Genomic DNA, 12,094 nt, shown 5'->3' on the forward strand with positions numbered 1-12,094 from the left:
TTAGTTTTAGACTATAGCTACTTGTTCTTCAAGAAGTAATTGGGACCATTTGAGGAGTTGGTGGAGCTTAACATGCCCCCAGTCACCATGAGTTAAAAAAAAATATCCCCAAAGGCTGTCTGTCAGCTGATAAACTTGAAGACAGTTTGACAAATCCCAATGACTGTTCTTGAGAACATAAATTAAATCTATTCATCTGAATTAACACCAGACGCTTGAGGTGTCTTTACAGACAAGCTTGCGTGTCATAAAGCATGGAGGCATTTTGAAGGTTTTTTTTATGTGGGGTTTATTAATTGCAATATTAAACGATGTGCAATATTGATGAACCTTTTTGGAATTTTAGAAAATTCAGAAAAATATTTTTTTTTATTTTTTTTTAACCAAAAATCATTGCTTTTTCATGTTGTAGGTATTAAAAAGCACAATAGAATTAAAATAAATTCAGTGTTAGGTATTGGACTAAGTAACTATAAGCAAATGTCATCGACATGCTGCATTTAATCTATAACACAAACCATATTTGTTTTTCTGGAAAACTTGTATGATATTAAAGTAGCATGTGTGAAAGTTTGACAGAGTCAAAATTAATTAAAATACCGTCGGAAGAGGTTTACCAGTATGTATAATCCTTTCACATTCGAAAGGGATTACAACGCTGTTGGGTTGTCTGTGTAAACAATATGTTAGATCTCGTTAAATTTGTGGCATTAAAAGCCTGTTGGAAAGCTACACAGAAGAGCATACCTTCTTCCCGAGGAAGGACAGTTCCTGTTTCTTCCCAAATCTCACTGTCCCTCTTTCTTCTCTGATGTTTCTCTTTTTTTAGTAACTCGGAATGCTGATGGGTGCCAATGTATCACAGTGCCCTTCCGGCCCTAAAACAAAAACATAGTTACACTGTGTAAGTAAATAAGTAACCAAGGTGGCACAGATCTCCTGTTCTCTTAAGTGGTTCCAGAGAAATGGGTCACCATAATGTCAGAGGGATAGCCAATGTGGGATTTGACCACAATTGTCATTCAGTATATAGTATAGTATTGGTTTCCGCATAATTAACCCCTTAATGACAAAGCCCATACATGTACGGGCTCAAAATGCACTGTTTTCAATGGGTTTAGGGACCGCCCATTGTCCTTAAGGGGTTAAATTGATCACTTATGTTAGAGATGGGTATCCTAGATCTGTTATGGTTTATGGCCCATAAAAAACCTTGGGCTTCTCCTTATAAAACATTGCAGAAAACAGGGACATGGTATCTTCTAGCTGGGGTCAGATCCAAGCCTGACGAGGAGAATTGCCTCCTGGACTGCTAGATCAGTTGATCTTGGTGGACTTGTGTTATTAACAATGTAACTATTTTTGTGAAATTAGTTAGTGTGAAGTTGGGCATTTGTGACAACTCTAGAACTTTCAACAATTCCAAATTGAGCTTGTGATGAAGATAAACAACATAAATAGTTTGGCCTTGGGGTGGCACTCTTGTAATAAGCGAAATCTCTGTGTTTTGTATACACTTGTGAACGAATCCTCCCTCTGATCTCATTTGACCCTTAACATAATTTCATTTCTTTTATTCTAAACATAGTTAATCACTAAAGTAAACCACTAAACACATGTTGCTCTTTTTTGCACCTCCCATGTTGTTACTGTTAGAGCGGAACTTTCCAGGCCTTTATTAAATAACGCAAGACTGGAAGATGAAAACAATCTTGTGGGGTTTTTTGCGCTTTTGAAAGATATATTTAAATACAAAGACTTTTAAAGACACAATGATGAGCCAGTCATGAGACCCCTGTGGTCATAATAGTCTATTTTTATTCATAAAATGGAGAGATACCTGGAAAATCTAAATATTTTTTTTGTAAGATTGACAAAATTAGGTTAATTAGGTTCTTTAGTAGCATTCCTTCTCAGTAAATTTTCTGTGTGGTTGTATGTTTTGTGTGTCTTACATAAAAAAATATTTTATACAGAAAAATACTCAGGAACTATAAGCTGAGTGATGATTAAGGAAAATATAAATCATATCCTTGCTAACAAAATTAGCTTGTTCTTCCCTTTAACCCTTTAAACCAGTACAAGCCATAAGCACACGAGATATGTTGTATCTATATGGCCAAAAGCAAAAATATATCAAGACTAAGTTAAAGTCCATTTCCAACCCACCACCTTGGAGTTGGCCAAGCGGCTCCAAGCTCAATGTTCTTGTGGACTTTGTCTGTAATCTCTACCTAGAGATTTTTTCTGACAATTAAAAAAATCATAGGATCATTTTAGACAATATCTGTAGTTATATCATGTATCACATGAATGAATTCTTTTAGGGCAGGTAAAGATTGTTCTAGTTGTAACCTTTCCATTCCGTATGTCCTCCATTTGTATTTTGACCGTTCCTCGAACCAGATGCCTTTGGTATTGAGGGACAGCTGGATTCTATTACAAATACAATAGCAGTATTTCTTCACATTCTTGTCCGGTAGCATGATGGCAGGAGCTTAATTTGCCAAGCACTTACAAACTCAAACAATGTAATTGATGGCAAGAGAAGACACGTGGTTTTACTTACCATGTCTTCCCCTCCCCCCAGCTGTCCTGAGATCAGAGGAAAGAGATGAAAGTGAGACGCTTGAATGTCTATGGGCAAATCAGATTTACAAGAAGAAATCAGCTCTGATCATAAGGTATCCTGTTGTGGTCAAATAAAAAATTGAGGGTACAAATTTAGCTGGAACAATTTTTTTTAAAAATAGAATTAAAGTGTAACATAGAAACATAGAATTTGATGGCAGATAAGAACCATTTGGTCTAACCAGTTTTCCTGATGAAAGTCTCAGATCTTAATCAGTCCTTGACAGACTGCCTTCCCTCACTGTATTGGCCTCTACCACTTCTGATGTAAGGCTTTTCCATTTATCTACCCATCCTCTCGGTGTGTTCCGTTTTTTAAGTCATCATCATTTTGGGAAGAACAACATATCTTAACCACACAACATTTTGTACAAATCCAGAACCTTAGAAACAGCTGTTGAAATAAATGTTTTTTCGAACCAACGCAACCGTTGTTACAAGAAAGGAAATAAAAAAAATAAAAATTAGAGGGAAAAAAATGGAAAGGAAAAAAAAAGATTTGCCTTACACGACCCACAACTCACTCGAGAGACAAATGTATTTGGATTTAAACATCTTGTGCTGAAAATTATTCACACATGTTAAACACACTATTGATTTTGATGGCATTGATGCTTTTACATTAAGCAGTTGAAGCCTCGTAAAAAAAATCTGTACAACTCCCTCGATTTATCTTACTTTGTACTGGGTGCTTCTCTGGAGTGATCTCTTAAAAACTTCCCACGGTGAGTCAAAATGTTGACACTTAATCCCATCTCACCTTAATCAGAACTCTTCTCAACGAAATATGGCAGAGATAAAGCTAAAATGATGAATAATGCCTGTGATAACGGTCTGTGCGCATTCATCACCCATATTTCTAAATAAATACTTCTTTATGTAGCATTTATATTTGGACTAACAACAATAATTTACGATAGGCATAAAAAATGCGACCTCTACCTCATACTAAAGGTCAAACCTGATAAAAAGCATTTTCCTCATCCAAATAAAAAATTAGCACATTTTTTTTCTAGCAAACTGGGTGATTTTCTTTAATACTTCCATGTAGATATCAACACAACTGATGTATTACAATTAATTATACTTTGTATATTTAAAAAGGGAAGTATATATAAATCCTACTTAGATTACAATAAATTGCCACAGATCTTCTGCTCCCCACTGGTCCATCTGTTATAAAGGACTCCGGGCAATGATGTTATTTTGAAGATCAGCAGGATTTAGAGAAGACGTTCTGTCTCAACAGATGTGTAGCTATCCTAGCTTCTTTGGTTGATCGATTAGAAGGTCTTTCTCCGGTCACTGTGTCCAATGTCCCATAGGTATGTTTCTTGAAGATAGGGCACATAACACCCACCTGTGAACAGAACGTGGTGGAAGGCCATGATGGAGTAGCCTCTATGAACACACAAACCATAACATGTAACATTTAGATGAATACTCAGTCATTCCCTTTCATGAACTTTCTTGCAAATCTGAAGAGATGCTTGTTGCACTTCAGAAATTGTGAGGTTAAAACTGTGTCTTGAACCCAACAATAAGCGGTTGGCATTTTACTCGGGATCTCAAGCCATTGTAATTTTCCTTTGCGTTTGCTAGATTTTATTTTTTATATGGCCCTAGTAATTTTGTTATCTAAGAACTATCAGGAATTACTTATTTAAACAGAAGAATATTTACTCTAAGCCAGGGGTGTCCAACCTGTGTCCCTCCAGCTTCTGCAGGACTACATCTCCCATAATGGCTCAATGGCTGGCAGAGGAGTATGGGAGGTGTAGTCCTGCAGCAGCTGGAGGGCCGCAGGTTGGACACCCTTGCACTAAGCAGTTCATAATCTTTTCCTCATGATAGAAATCACCCAAGCCTTTATAAACCCTCGCCTTGCTGTGGATGGGTTTACCATTGGTGATAAAGCTGTACACATTTTTCTGAAAGTTCTAAGTTCCAGAGAAGACCGTGCCATTGACCCAGGGGGTTGGTCAAGACCCGATCCCATTGCTTACTCTATAATTTTTCACACACTCACCTGGCCGGGTCTGCCAAGCTGCAGTACAGGAAGGTGCATGGCTCCGTAGGCCACCAGCCCACCGGAGATGTGCCGAATTACCAGTTTGGCCTTGTCTCTATCTATCTGCATGATCTTAACGTTCTCAAAAACGTATAATTTTATCACACTACAGATTTCAGTTCACATCCTAGACCTTTATCAAGATCTTGATAATATTTAAGAGAAGCTGAACATTCTGTTCTCATATTGAAAAACATGAGCAACATTAAATGTAATTTGCAAAGAGAAAAAAATCTTGTCTTGTGTAAACTTAATAAAAATAATATCAGGTCATTCCCTGATGTTTTTACTAGGGAGTTAAATACTTTGTTTGTGTAAGTACAGCTTAAAAGAAGGTATACATGTTATTAATATCAATTATTGTGCTCGGGTGAGCTAAGTGACATCTTTGTTTGTACAGCTGTAACCTAAAGTACGGCAGTTCCAGTGCAGTATCTGCCAGTATGGACCTGGAAGGTATTACTGACATTAAGACAAGGTTGTACTGGTGGAAAAACTAGGACATCTATAACTTTGTTGAGTGCCAGTGGGTATTTATACCCAGGGCTGTATCTTAGCCTAGGCCTAGGGCAGCACTTAACAGGGAGCGACATAAAAAGCCACCTCCACTGCCTACTCGGATGCCTCTACCCAGAGCTGGCCCTTACATCGGTCCCAGGGGTTCTTTACAGATAGATTTTTGGAAAAAATAAAACTTGGAATTTATTCTTGGTTTCCTGGGCTGTCAGCATCTCTCTGGTATTGACATTGACAATATCTGTTTCAAGTTGTTTATGGATATGAGCAAAAAAGCAGACATGAGAGGTCATTCTAGAACACTTGTGCTTAATTTTATTTTGATGTAAACAAATCACTGGCATTATTTACTAAGAAAGATCGGTTCATATTAAAGAAAAGGAGAGCTATCACAAAGTTGTGACATTTGAAGACCTAGGACTTATATTGTATCATACAAAAAGAACATAGAATTAACAAGACTTCACCGAATGACTAAGAGAAAAACTAGTCGTGGGCTGAGCTGGTCTCCTCTGTGGATCAAACAGAAATTAAATCACCAGGAAGCTTTTGTTAAATTATGTACCGCATGATGTAATCTTTCCTCCATTGGAAAATCCCCTTATAGGTGATTTATCTGGCTTATGTAATGCTGTCCTGTGGTTATTAATGACACAAAGATTTGATGAATATATCCTGTAAATAAAGCCCCAGCTTCTAATCGCATTTATGAACCACCTTCTGCCCAATAAAAGTTACCAGTATACAAGCTTTAATGTAGGGGACTTAAAAAGTCATCACTTGCGGGGCGCTGAACTACTTTAAACTTTTAAGCAGAACAAAGAGAAATATGATCTCCAATGACAGTATTCTCAAATGTCCTTTCAAGTCAAGATGAAGTTGGCTCTCGGAATATAAATGAGCACAACTGGTTAGAACAGACTTAGAATGTCTGATATTTCTCCTAGTTTTTAGATTTTTTCTCAGAATTTGATTTTTTTTGTTCAATATTTTTCTGTTCTACAATTGGTATCAAGCTAAATGAGAAAGCAAGATGTTTATGGACAGGGCCCCCATGAAAAATCATGGAGCCCAGTACAAGACGGCTTTCTCTTGTCCCTTCCCACCCCGTGTACCTCCAACCAACTTGCCCCGTGGCAATCCCATTCCCCCTTACCATGCTCGCAATGGGGTCACTAGGGCCCAAAGTCCAGAAAGTGGCTATAGACCCTGAAAAAGGGCCGATCTCCAAGTAGCGAGCTGCGAGGGACTGGGCCCCACTTCTTGCCTGGGCTCCATACACAGATCCAGACCGTCAGTCACATGACCATACTCTCCCGCAGAAAACATTTACCCCAAACAAAAAAAACCCCTTCTTGTTGTGGATGAAAAAGAATGAACATACATTCATGTAGCCCATGGACCAGCGCAGCTTAGTGGAGTGGGCCTTGACAGAGCTAGATGGTGGGCTAAAGGGGTTAGTTTGATTTAATTGGTATGTTATGGTTTAAGGGTGTAAGATATATAAGGGGAAGTATTTTGTATGTGGTTTCACTAACCTATTTTTTCCAGACCTGTTTTGGCCCACCCACCTTCCCGTTACATTAGGGTGCAGTTGTTTAATTTTGGTGTGGTTTTCTCCCCGTTTTGTCACTGGGGTTGGGATAGGTTACTAAAGTCGCTTGGCATAGTGGGTTTTGGTTTGGAATAACGAATTTAACTTGGTTCAAGTTGGTGTGGTAGGTTTCGAGCTGGCCTGTGGCTCAGCACCTGGGGGGGGCGTAGGGGTGTTTTGGTATGCCTCTACCATGGATCTTTGGATAGGTTGGTGGCACTTTGTAGGTGGTGGGGTGCCAATGTTTATAATGTTTATAATATTGGGGGTCATTGTAATATTTGGTAAATTGTAAATCTTAATGAAAGCTGTGGACAAATATATGCGTGTTTGTTGTCTTTATTGGGGTGTGGGTCCTGGTGGGCCCTGGACACATTCGACTATGCGCCTGTCATTCAACCACAATTGGGGAACAATATAATACATAGACATGTTGTTAACACCGACCTTTTCGCCGTTGTTTTAAAAGACACATTCCATTTGGTTATCTCAGTAATGCCAATGGATTTTAGAAGTTAGGGTTAAAAGCAAAAATTGCAGAATAAATACTTTTCTGGAGCCGTCATCACGAGGGGAATTATTTCAGACAGTGAATTATTGGTGTTAGTCAGACAACAGCTGGAATATTATACCCAGGTAACTCGGATCATTTATTTGCTACTCAGAATTTCCTTATTTCTATTTCGGAGTCCTTTTACATAGAGTAGAATCTTTTTAGGATCTGTTATGCAAACCTGTCCATGTCAATCTGTGATTCCCCCCCTAAAGCAACTGACCGAGGAGAACATAAGTTTCCTGGCTATTAATCGAGCCTCTAATTAAAGGTGACACACTTAATGGGCCAGCGTAGAAAAAGATCTAACGTTATATACAGTTTTGGATTCGCAGAGGTCTCTTTATAAGATGAAGATATTTTCATGAGACCTCCGAGGTCCCCAAAAAAAAGTATGTAAGTTATCATATTTATCTTTGTTGACCCAATAAAAAGTATCGACTCTGACTGAATTTTCTCTTGGTCTAATATAGCTTTATCGTTTTTTATAAGACTGTCTATTATTGATGATTCAGGGAAAGGGGAACATTGAATATTGGGAATAATGCTATTAAATAAACAGCACTTCATTAGCATTGCCATAAAGAACCACTTCACTGTAGTGTTTGAGCATGGAAGGTCACCCAAAATATCATATGAAAAATGTCACCTACAGGCAGATAATGGGCATTTATTGGAATAAATGAAATAAAAAGTGAAAACTTGATTTGCTAACACTTTAATCAAAGTGCATTGTATGTGGCCCATGTCAGCATTAATGTTTAGGCCCCATTGTAATAGATGACTACTTATAAAGTGACATTCAATCATTTCCCCAGTGCTGTGAACAGAACCCAACACCAACTATATTTGTGACCATAAAAATAAAAGCAAACCCCTCAAAACATTTGAAGTTCGTGTGGTGAGATTTTACAGTTAAAGCTCATATCATAAATTGGAATACCTTAATTGTTACAGCTATTTTTAGGGAAAACAGGGATAACTCCGGCTAAACATACCTTATTACTAGTAGGTCTAGTAGTTTACCTATATATTGAAATGGTATATGGGGAACACCATGCCATCAGGGGACAAAAGAGGGACAAAGGGGCTTGTGTCCAGCGCCAGACTGACAATGAAGAGGTGGTCCTGGCACTTTAAGACCAGCGTCTGACTGATGACGTAAGCGTGGTCGACGTCTGGTTAAGGGCTACGGCGGTGAAGCACCTGATCTGGAACTGGAGCGCAGATTGGGTGTGTGTCAGGTGGCCAGTCCAGGCCTGCTTTTGTCTTAAAAGCATTTTTTGATTTCACTTGTGTAAACATCTTGGAAACATCTTAAAACAAACAGTAATTCTTTATTACATACTAATAAAAAGGCAAATCAGAATGTAATAGATAAACAATGGAATCAGAGTAGGGTGACCACATTTTATTTCTGCCATTCGGGGACACACTATGAAGCGGATAAGGCTACACACACAGGCGTATATTATAGTATATATATTTGTGTATATATTACATACACACAGATTTACATATACACACCGTCACATACACATAACATTTATTTTATATTATTAGAAAGCCTTGAGAAACATGTTGATTTTTAATATATTTATACTATAATATACATACAATATTTACCAGGCATGAGCAGTTTCAGAGAATTAACCTCTCTATTACCAGACATGAGAAGATTCCGAGAATTAACCTCTCTATTACCAGACATGAGCAGTTTCAGAGAATTAACCTCTCTGTTACCAGACATGAGCAGTTTCAGAGAATTAACCCCTTTTTCACCAGACATTTCACACACAATCAGACAAACACAATCACATCCACACATAGTCATCCACACACCTAGCTTGGTGTAAAGGAGGGACTCAGCCTATCAGGAGAGGCTTCTGAACTCTCAGGCAATCAGGAGAGTTGAGAAGTTTCTCCTGATTGGCAGAAACCTCCTTTACTCAGAATTCTCATTCCAGGACAATGCAATGTACCTGGGAGTTAAAGTCCCATTGAAGAACTGTCTCGTGCTATAAGGGACATGTGGTCATGTATACCTAGCATATTTTGTTGAGTCATGATACTTCTTGCCCCTATTTCCTACATTGTAATACATTTTGAAATATGTGATGTGTTCGCAGAACATACCGAGGACATCAGTAAATTCACATAATTTGTTCTCATGTCTAAAGGTGTCCTAATCCTTCTCCGAAGCCGTGCCTCTTACTGCAGTTCAACAGTTTGATCCTGTCAGTAGAATACATTTAGTAATTATTCCCATTAAGTCACCCATCTTGAAATCTTTATTTTGTCAAGTTCGAAAGCGTGGAAGTTGTGTCAAGTTATATCACTGTAACAACTTAAGTGGAATAAAAATGTTCCGGGCTTCAGTCGCCCACTATTTCTGCAATAACTAACGTACTGACGGCTTTGGCATCACTTGTACGCTGTAGTTTTAACACGCAAAAATCTCTTGTACAAAATATTTTTTAAAGTACAGCGTGAAATGCCAACCAAGTAAAATGAATTTAATAGAGAACTGGGATTTTTAGGCAACACATTTTGTCGAAAGATAAGTACAACCTCTGGCCGCGGGCAAACATAATTTCTTAATCCAACATTTTAATGAGGGGTCAGCAGCCAACATCTTTTTTAGCTTTTATATTTAATAATGACTACAATATGGTAGAAAAATAATAAGGGGTTATGAACACAAACAGATTTTTTTTTTGTACTCAAATGTCCTATTTAATCATTCTATTAATGCAGTTTTGAGTCAGTATTTTGCATTTGAAGAACTTTGTGTTCAGAGACAATTTTATTAGAATATTAGTACTGCCCATTTAATGAGGTAAGGACTCCATCTTCAGTCTTTAATCTCCTACACTCCAATGTTCCACGCAGACCTTTAAACAAAGAATGCATATTAAAGTACATTAAATGCATTCTTTAAACCTGAAAAACCCATAAAATATCCACCTTTTAGTAAAAGGTGCAGAGAAAGAGCTAGAGCTGTCTGCCCAACAATTCACACCATTGATTGACTGCTTCAAGCACCCAATCAGTGGCAGGGAAGTTTATTCCACTGAAATCAATAGGAAAGGGGCAAATGCATATGGAGGGCACCACTTAAATTTAGGGGCCAGTCAGCTATCATATGCATTAAAGTGCATGTGGTGGCTGGATTGGCCCTTTAAAAAGGTTGCCATGTTGAACGTTACGATCAGTCGTTGGTGATATAGTGAACTAGACAGGTGGTTTCTGCTTCCTACAACAAAGCTCTTGTGTCTCTAACAATAAAGACACAGAAGACATGAAATTTCAGCCTCAATAAGGCGTTATGTAACTTTAAATGACATATAGGAATGGATAAAAAAGCTATCGCTCTGTCTTTAAGAGGTTTTGAGTCTCAAAAACTTTGTTTAAAAATACACACATTTTTTAAATAATTAACACCCAATCCGTTTGATGACATTTAAAAAAAAAATTGTATTTGATGAACTTAATAAACGTGAAAAGCATTGGATGGTTTTGAGTTACTAACCTGTTGATTGAAGGGTTAATGTTAAAAGAAAACAACACTTGGCAACCGCTAAAGGCTGTATAAATTAATGTCAACTCTAATACACGGCCAATCATGTTTGCCGTGAAATAGCGCACATATACGGGAACATGTTACGTTGTTGCCAAAAAAAATTGCCGTGTTTATAATTGTTTGGAAATTTTGAAAAAAAGGGCTCCGCATATTTCTTAGATGGCATAAGATTATTTTTAGTATTAAAAAACCTGTGGATGAAAACGCATTAAAAGATCATTCCCCGTGGGGGTAAAAACTGCCACATTATATGTTTTAAAGATACCAAGTAATAAAACAATAAAAGCTATACACAATTTATTTTAAAAGGAAACGATGCTTCAAGACATTGAGGTTTATTCACTTAACCTCACGATGCAGGTGGGATAAGGTGAGTTCTAATATCCAACTGACATTAAGCAACTGATTTGATTTTAACAAATCCTGCTAAATAAACCCATGGAAGGTTGTTTTCCGATTAAAATAAGCAATGTATATTTACGTTTGTATGTCAGGGGGCAGCCATCTTTACTTTCTTGACTCCTCCCCATCAAGGTTCCTCTCCCCAACTGTTAAATTGCTGATAGTTGTTGATAGCACCTCTGACATAAAGCTGCTCGAGGTGGCTATATTGACTCATTTTAACCCATGGAGAGGAGTCGTTACCATAATGAATTCTGGATTTCCAGAATTATATATATCTATTTATATATACATACATACTCATATTTAACCTCTTAAGGACAATTGGTGGTCCCTAAACCCATTGAAAACAATGCATTTTGATGTACGGGGTTTGTCGTTAAGGGGATAATATATTCTTGAAGATTTTTTCTTTTTATATTTATGAATTGAATCACGTTTCATAATTTGAATAAATCAACAATCAGTTTCAAAATGAAGACTTTCAGCTAAACATGCACTTTGACATAATGATAAAAACACCTAGTAAATAAGAAAATAAAAGAAAATAATAAATTAAGCAAGTATACTGGCACAAAAATTACTTACCCATATGGATCCAACTATAGTTCTGGTCTTTGTTACCATTTAAGTGAAAATATTGCTTAAATAATATAACTAGAATATATGACTGAACAGGAGGCCAGAGAGCACTTCATAATCACAAAATGAAAACTGTCCCAATTCATACAGGACAGTCCCTGT

This window comes from Sceloporus occidentalis, unplaced genomic scaffold (assembly GCF_023333645.1).
Source record: "Sceloporus occidentalis isolate IW3139 unplaced genomic scaffold, rSceOcc1.0.p SCAF_261, whole genome shotgun sequence".
Taxonomy (NCBI): Eukaryota; Metazoa; Chordata; class Lepidosauria; order Squamata; family Phrynosomatidae; genus Sceloporus; species Sceloporus occidentalis.